The sequence below is a fragment of the Petaurus breviceps genome, unplaced genomic scaffold (genome assembly GCF_028583685.1).
Source record: "Petaurus breviceps papuanus isolate PSGF00001 unplaced genomic scaffold, PetGlider_PUasm1.0 90897, whole genome shotgun sequence".
NCBI lineage: Eukaryota > Metazoa > Chordata > Mammalia > Diprotodontia > Petauridae > Petaurus > Petaurus breviceps.
Genome location: NW_027187374.1, coordinates 13166924 through 13175711, shown reverse-complemented (window position 1 = coordinate 13175711; position 8788 = coordinate 13166924). Strand labels below are relative to the sequence as shown.

General features: G+C 39.2%; 1 protein-coding gene across 3 annotated transcripts in view; it reads left to right on the top strand.

The window, feature by feature from the left end:
* Window positions 1-762: 762 nt before the first annotated feature.
* DYRK1A (dual specificity tyrosine phosphorylation regulated kinase 1A) overlaps window positions 763-8788 on the top strand; it is a 231499-nt gene continuing 223473 nt past the window's right edge. For 2 of the 3 annotated variants that reach the window (XM_069075024.1, XM_069075021.1), the window contains exon 1: window positions 763-1810. The gene's annotated coding sequence lies outside the window, so the exon portion shown is untranslated. The remainder of the gene's footprint in view (window positions 1811-8788) is intronic. The other variant, XM_069075023.1, reaches the window with a different exon arrangement.

Sequence of the window (8788 nt, the reverse complement as noted above, 5' to 3'; positions counted from 1 at the left end):
TAAAATGCAGGTCTCACAGCACTTTCCTGAGGTTAAGAAAAGCAGAGCTGTCCTGGTGCGATTTTTTATTTTTTGAGGTTAGTGTGGAGGGGGCGCGGAGGCGGCGGGAGAACCTGAAGCAGCAGTTGAGTGGCTTCGGGGCACCAGGTTAAACGCTCGCTAGCAGGTCCGGAGGACTGTGTAGTTTCCCAGGTCTCCACCCCGCCTCCCAGTTCCTGCAGTGGGGCCCTGCCCGCAGCTGCTGTGCATTATGGGGAGTACGCAAGAGTATAGTCCAGTGGGTGGCAGCTCTCCAGATTTCTGGTGGCCAGCCTAGTTTGGGGCGGGGTTTGGGATATGTGCTAAATGTATGTGTGTATGTCTGTATGTGTGTGTGTACGTGCGTGCGTGTGTGCACGCGCGCGCGCGTGTGGGCAGAATCTCTCCCTCTCTCTACAAATGCAGTACTTAGAAATACAAAATTTGATCCGATCCCTCCTCCCTTCTTTTCTGTTTCCCCCACCTCATAACACCTCTAGGCATCCTTCCCTTCTCCTTCCTTCCTTCTGCCCCCTCCCCAGAGTGAATCACGCGCCCTCCTCTGACACTTGGCAGCAAAACAGCGCCGAATTTATCCTTCACGTGACCGAAGGGGGTTGGGTAGTTGGTTGGGGGAAGGGAAGAAGCAAGGAAAAGGAGGGAACGGAATTCGCTGTTACCCCAGCGACAGGCCCCGCCCGCTGGTTTGGGGAAGTGGGGTAGGAGGAGTACGTCAGCACGTCAGCCGGGGTTTTGCTATTTGATTGACAGTTGCCATAGCGACCGGGTCGGTCAGTCGCCATTTTGTTGGTAGGGTTTTTTTTTAAACCCTTTCGCTTCCCGCCCGAATAATAATAAAAAGCTCCCTTGGAGTGAGGTGAGGGCGGTAGCGGTAACTGCGGCGGGGGAATACGGGAGGTTGCTGTGGTTGCTGTTGTTGATCAGGCCCAGGCCGGCACGGGGAGCGGACACCTCGAGCTGGGGGTGCGGGTGCCACGGGCGCTGCTGTTCCTGCTACCACTGTTCCTGCTGCTGCCGCCGCTGCGGGCGATACCGGTGTGTGAGTGTGTGTGTGTGTGTGTGTGTGTGTGTGTGTGTGTGTGAGAGAGAGAGAGAGAGAGGGAGAGAGAGAGAGAGAGAGAGAGAGAGAGAGAGAGAGAGGGGGGAGAAATAGTGTGAATGTGAGGGTGTGAGTGTGCGCGCGCGTGTGAGTGTGCGTGTGCGTGTGTGTGTGTGTGTGTGCGTGTGTGTGTGTGCGTGTGTGCGTGTGCGTGTGTCCGTGCTAGGAGGATCTCTAGGGGGGCGGGCGGCTAGGACTTTTCTGGCGGATAAGCCGCCGCCGCCGCCGCCGCCCCGGCCCCGGCGCTTCTCATTGCGCAGGTTTGGAGCGCGCGCCATTTTGTGAGATTTACAAAATCCTGCTCGGAAAGGAGCCGGGAGCCACTGAGACTGAGGCAGCCCGTGCCACTGCTGCCGGGGAGAGGCCGCCGCCACCGCCGCCCTCTACGCCGCGCCCGGCCTCGCCCGGCCTAGCGCGGCCTCGCAACCGCCGCCCGAGTGATCCTCCGAGTCCGGGGACTGCGGTATTTGCCGGGGAGGGGGGTTGTCGTCTTCTTGGTCTCTGGCGCTGCTGATATCGGGAGACTGAGACGCAGTGGCTGGTGAGTGGAGTCGGGAAGTGCCGGGGGCGGAGAGAGGCGGCCGGGGCGGTGCTGGATCCTGAGGCCCTCGGATGGGATTGTAACTGCGGGAAGCCGGGGAGCCGGAGCCGACATCAGCCGCCGTCGTCTCGGTGAGTGTCCGGAGCCTCCCTCCCCTCTCTCCTCCCTGCCCCGGCAGCAGGCCTCTCCTGGGCATCGAAGCCTTTTTCTCCCCGTAATAGGCCGGGGTTCACAGTCCGAGGTTCAGCTAGGACCTGCAGTGACATACAGGTCAAAGAGAGAGGGAGAGAGAGAGAGAGTGTGTGTGTATAATTGTTACATATATGTATATATATGTGTTGGGGAGGGAACCTGCCATTTTAGAAAGAAGTGTCCCCGGTCCTGCCAGTGGAATCACCCCCTCGTGTAGCTTGGGGAGGAGCTGCGGGGTGCAGGCCTCTGGTAAGGTGCAATCGGAAACGTCTCATTTTAGTGAAGTTGAGTGTGGGGTGAGGCTAAGTTAAGAAAAAGGTAGGGGGACTAGGATCCTCTGAAGGACCACAGCTCCTGCAGATGGGGAATTGCAGGTAACAAATAGATAAGCCCTTGTTTGCAACCAGTGCTCTCCTTTTGTGGTTTTACAGTGCTGAATTCTTTCTATATCTGGTTTTGGAGAAAGTACTGGGTCTATGCAAAGGAAAAGGAGATGTTTTTCCTGCACTTTTGCGTCTTCATTCCTCCTTTAATTCTTCATTGTGGAGAGAAATCAAGAATTATTCAGCAATTGACCCTTTTCCTTTTTAAAATGAATCTGCAAACATGGGTAGGTAGGATGCAGTGAGATGATGAAAACAAGGAGTTTATTTTTTGGAGTAGGTGGTTGAAAAGGATATGATTTTTAAAAAATTCTTAATCTTTTAATCTGTTTGGACTTTTAAAGTCAAATAGTCTGTGATACTTTATATTCCCTGAAGTTAAAGCAAACTTGGCCTTTTGAAGTGGCAACTTAAATACCTGTTTAGCAACTAGAGAATTTGATGACAGATAACATATTTATTATAATTTACCCGCAGAAGTTTTCGGATGTGGCTTTTAAATTTATAGACACAAACCCAGAGCCTTTTTGGAATTTAACATTTAACCTCCAAAGCCAGTGAAATACTTTTCATATACAGAAAAAAAGGTCAGTGTCCACACTAAAATTCCCTAGTTAAAAATAGCATTATAGTAGGTGTATATCTCCTAGCCAACTTAAGGTTACACTGTATTCTTTCCTTAATGATAAGAATTCTCTAATGCCAAAGTTGCTTGATTCTTGCATTACTCATCAGAAAAGAGATACACCTTGAAAATTGACTTTACAGCAACAACAGTAAAGAACACTACTAATTCTGCAAAACAATTCATTTGATACTTAATCAGCTGATTATAAGTAATAATAGTGTAGCCATTTATATATTAATAAAGCTTTATGACTTTAAAGAGAAGTAGCGGCGTTAGCTTGTACTTGGCTCTATCATTTATGGAATTGGGAAGTGATGTCTGAGATAATCTGGTGCCATTTTGTCCAAATTTGTTTTTAAAAAATCTTTTAAGTGTTTTCATATTTGAAAACTATGTTTTATCACTGAAATTTCACTATATTTATCACTGAAAACTCTTAATGAAATTATTAAGTTTTCTACTGGATTTGTAGTATATGAATGACACTTCAACAAGTCTTCTAATTAGGTGTAGGCCTTCTTTGGTTATTGATAACTATTCATATAGATCTGTGATCTCATCTTTTGGGAGTTCACTTCAGTAATGCAGATCTCCACTCATCTATTCCTGCCTATACTGAGTATCCATGGTTTCCTAAAAGTTGGCCCTGGGGGTCTACCTGGTGTGATTGATGAATGTAAAATGAATTTTGATAAATATAAGTTTGGTTTAATCCTTTAAAGTACCTTGCCTGTATCTGTGTACCATTTCATACTTTGTGTAATTAAAATGTGGAAGATTAAATATATTGGCATATGGATATTTTTTAATGTAAGGAAAAGTTTTTGCCTATAAATTTATATACTTCTACATTTCTTTTCTGTTGTTTTGTTTAACAGATGTAAAGAATTTTGGTTCCAGGTAAACAATGGTTTTCTGTGTAGCATAAGATTCATATAATTTTTATGTGAAATGTGTGGATAGTGTCAGAGACAATAATTATGAGAATCTCCTTAGTTCTAGCTAAAGTTTTTTTTTAATATATAATGATTCCGAACTGTTCAAACTAACCAATTTTTAAAGAAAGACTTCTGGTGTTGGGAGTATTGGCATTTTTATAACAACTCAAGATTTACTCAGGACAAGTCATCTTGCCAGAAAGTTTTCAATGACTTGTATCTATATTGCATTCTATATGTGAAAATAGGTTATGGCAACTTATTTACCTAAGTGTACTTACATTGGTTTGTAAATTAACTAGAAACATTAAAGTAGAAAATGTATTTGACATAGCATACAAATCACAACTTTTTACATCTTTAAAAACTTTTAATATGTAAATTGTTGCTATCATTTGTTTTACAAAGTTCACAAGATTTTGACACATTCTTTAATTCACTTAATCACATTTGATATTAAGTGTACCTTTACTGAATAGTCCATTTTTCCAAGTCTGACCTTGATTACATCCCATAGATTTTTAATGGAGTTTAAGTCAGATCCGTTGCTAGGCCATGACACTTTTTTATTTCTTCTTTCTATGAAATAAAGTTCTTAATCTTTAGTGACCATGTAACATTGTACAAAGTTATGTTGGTAGTGTTACAGTTACATTTGAGAATATTTGTAATTCAAGGATAATTCTGCTTCTCGATATATCACTATATTAGTGTTTATCAGTGGGGCCAAGACTTTCAGACCCATTGGAAGTTAAAAAAAATTCCCAGAATGACTTTTTGTGGGTGGATGTTTTCTAGATTGTGATCAAGTTACCCAGGTCTTATAACAGGCTCACTTGAATTTTTTTTTAAGAGTTCGTTTGACTGTGAAAGAAAAAATGAGTTTCATCAGTAAAAATTAGCTTTCGAGTTATTAATGAATATCCCAGTTTTTGTAATGTTTTGCCTATGGCAACCTTTTTTCCCCCTTCATGGTTAGTAGGTTTTTTTTTTCTTTTTAAAACTGGTCTTCTCACTGTTCTTCCAGTGATAAGTCTGCTTTTTACTCTAGAGGAATCACTAACAGCTCTTTTAGCTGATAGGGCCCTGTGAAAGTCTTTGTTTTCTGAGGATTAATTAGGCTGTTTCATAGCAATAGTTTTTCAGTTTTGGTTCTATTTTCATTTTTGACTGCACTTTCTTTTGTGCTTCACTGCAGCTGATACTGCTTGATTGTTAGCTAGATTGATCTTATCACTTGTCTTTCCCACACCAACAGCTGCTTCAGTATCTTTTAACAGTCATTGAAGTGTGCCCTTTAACACCTACATCTTTTGTTTTCTTGGCATAAATTTTCTTAAATTCACAGAATTAAAAACACAATTAAAGACCAGTGAAACTCATATGTACCGTATGAAATCTGGCACTCAACTGACAATTAAATCTGATGGGGAAAACAGCTTAATTCATCTTGTTTCATCTGAGTAAGGTCAGACATTTTGGGTCAACCTAAAAATACACAGGAATGACCTTTGTCTAAAAATAAAACTATATCAAAATTATTTTAAATAATTAGAACAATAATTAGCGTGCAAGTATATTGCATGCTATGGTAGAAGTAAGCTTGCAGTGTTCTGTTAGGAAGACTGGGCCAGCCTCCAGTGACTGAAAGAATAAAGGAAATTGTATTTTGTAAAGAGCAAATTCCCAAACTTAGTTGTCAGGATGGAGCGCATACCTTCTGAAAGGCCTTTCCATTTGTAGGATTTTGTGACTTATAAACGTTGTCTATGAAAGTTTCATAGAGTACTAACATTTTAAGGCACAATTTTTAAAAATCATCATTCACTTACTAGAGACCTGCTGTGAAAGGCACTTGTAGGGATGATACATACAGATAACAATTCCTGTTCTCAAGAAGTTTCCAGTTTGATCATACAAACATTTTGTTGGGACTAGTTGATAGCTTATTATTGGTCGTAGAGATTTAATGTACAATTTTGCTATTTCACCTGTACCTGCCCAAATCCACTCAGACTTCCAACTTAAAAATTGTACAAGGATAAAACTGGTGTTGGTCTTTGTTTTGTTTGGAAATTCATATCAAATAGCAGTTTTCTAGAATGCTGTTTTTGCATTCTGTCAATGGTATTTACTTGAGATAAGACTTAAAGATTCTTTGGGTAGGAATGGGGAGAGTAAGAAATACTTAATAATTTAATGGAATCTTAAGAATGCTTTGCATATTTAGTTGGAAGCAAACCTCATGATAATTTGTTATGAATATTACTGTGAAATAAAATAAACTTTATCACCTACTTGGTGCTTGAAAGAAAATCACATTGACCTGTTTTCCCAGATTGTTTCATATTAATTTGAATGTCATTTGAATATTTTAGACATCTCATTGTATAGAAAGTTAACATACTAAAACATTCTCCAAATAAAATTGTGAGGAGAGAACTCAGAAATAATTCATTGATACACTTAAAAAAATTTCTCATCAAATTATATATCCCATTCATATACTTTTCATTTCCTTCATGGAGTGAAACTTTCCAATTAAAACTGATTCCTAATTGTTTCCTAAAGAAAAAAGCCCTCACCTAAATGTCTCTCTACTCCCATAATTTCCTGTCAGTGATCTCAAAGCATGAATTTGAAATCCTGCTGATTAAACCCTAATGAGTAGGAAGGCCACTCATTTTCTTTTAACTGATTTCTATCTCTACATTAGCTTAAGAGTATCAGTATGTACCTTTTAAAGTAAGAGGTACAAGTTCATTGCTTGAAACAACTGGACTAATCTCTTAAATATTGTCATTGAAAAGTGATATATTAACATACATTTAAATTACTTATTAAATGATGTGTTCTAAGTGGATTATATGATTTTTCTTAAAAAGTTTAAGAATACCATCTAGTTGGGGTGGAATAGTTGAATGATCACTAGTTTTGGATTACTTTGGGTAAGTTACAACTCTTTGTGTCCTTTAGTTTGTTTATTTGTACCTGTGTTTTTTCATGGACCTTCCATTCAAAATACTTGTATGTATATTATCATATCAAATACCTATGTATTTGTCATACCTTTTAATTGCTATAGAAATTACAGTTGTTTAGAGCTAATGCTATCTCTGATAGAATTTTGGATTGAAAGAAAAGTTTTGAATTTTGGACATAATTTAATTCTGTAAACATTAAATTGATTTATTGTTTTCTAAAGCTTTTCCTTATTCCCTTTTTTTTTTAAAAGAAGGATTTTTCACCTAATATATTGCCTTGTGGCAACACTTACATTTGTGTGGAGGAAAGTGATAAGAATTATTTAAGTTGAGCAGTTGAAATTTCTAAGCACATTTATGAGTTTAGCTAATAATATACACAATCTTCATATACTTTGATTTGAAGAACTGTTTTTAAGATAAACATTTTTTCTTTCTAACTAATTTTTGGAGTTTTAAAAGTTACTGTCTGAAGTCATTCATTAAAAATCAACTTAACTGAATTTTGGAAATGACCCAAGTGATCTGTTATCATCTTGCCAATTTCTGTTAACTTTAGTACCGTTAAATAAACAGCAAGTGACCTATAACTCTGGTATGAGAATTAATTGCCAATATAGAACTTCCTAAGTTTTTTTTTTTCCATTTATAGACTCAGTAGACTGGTAGCATTGTTAAGTCTGAACTACTATTCAAACATTCATTTTAATATGGGAAACAAAATTTTGCTTTCTGGGATAAAGCAAACTCATGTATCTAATGTATACCCAAATGTAGTTTTAAAACTTGTCATTTACTATTGATGGCTACTGTTTAGTTTAGCTATAATCTTATCCCATATTTATTATTAGAATTTAAAATTCACTTCAGTTCAGTAAACATTAAGAAAAAGAAAGACTACTCTCAAGGACCTTACTTTCTAATGGGGGAAGACAATACACAGAAGGAAGCTAAAAATGGTGGTGGGGTGGGGGGCATGAGGTGGTAACCTGGCATGAGGGCATGATGTTCCGTGAAATCAAAACCAAACAGGGCTGCTGATAGAAAATGGAGTTACTTGGAAAGTTCTAAAAGTTCTGAGCCCTCAATGAAGGAAGGCTTAGGAGGAATTTATAGCTCTTCTCTGCGGCCCTCCAATCAAATGGGAGAGACAACTGATTTGAGAATGTTTGAGTATCAAAAACTGAATCAGTCAGCCTGGTGATGAACTTGATGTTTCTTGGAGTCAAAACCTAGTAAAGCTACTGATGGAAAGTGGAGAGTTACCTGGAAAGGAGAAAGGAAAAAATTATTCTTTTGGTGATACTGAACTGGATCAAAAAGAGATGAAATCCATACATGCTGGGGAATTGATGAGCCAAATTTTTTCATTCACATGGCTCTATGAAATTGCCAAGTAGTTACTGAGGATAGGAGTTCGGTCTTATCAACATTTTGGCTTCTAAATTCAAGGGCAGGACTGGTGTTGGCTTATTGATATATAACTTTTGGTTAAAAATATAGCTGTTTACTGTCTTAAACTGGTCTGCTTGATGTCTGTTTGTGATAGCTGAAAAATGGATATTTCAGTAGGAGGCTAGTCCAGACCCTAAACATAAAGCTTGAAGTTTATGTAGTCCAAAAAAATTCCACCTTCTACCAGAAGCCTTTCCCAGTTCCTCCTAATTTTCACGTCTTCCCTCTGTTAATTTTCCTATTTATCCTTTGTATAGCTCATTTGTACCTATTTGTTTGCTTGTTGTCTACCCCATAGAGTGGGAGCTCCTGGAGGGCAGGGGACTGTTGGCCTTTCTTTGTAGCTTCAGTGCTTAGCATAGTACCCGGCACATCCTAGGTACTTTATAAATGCTTGACTTAATTTTTAGCTACAAATTCCAGGACTCTCTCCACTGTACCATCCTCCTTCAGCTGATGTTAAAATACTTAATTATAATTACATTTTTACTTTGAATTAATGGTACAAGTATTATATTGTTCATACATG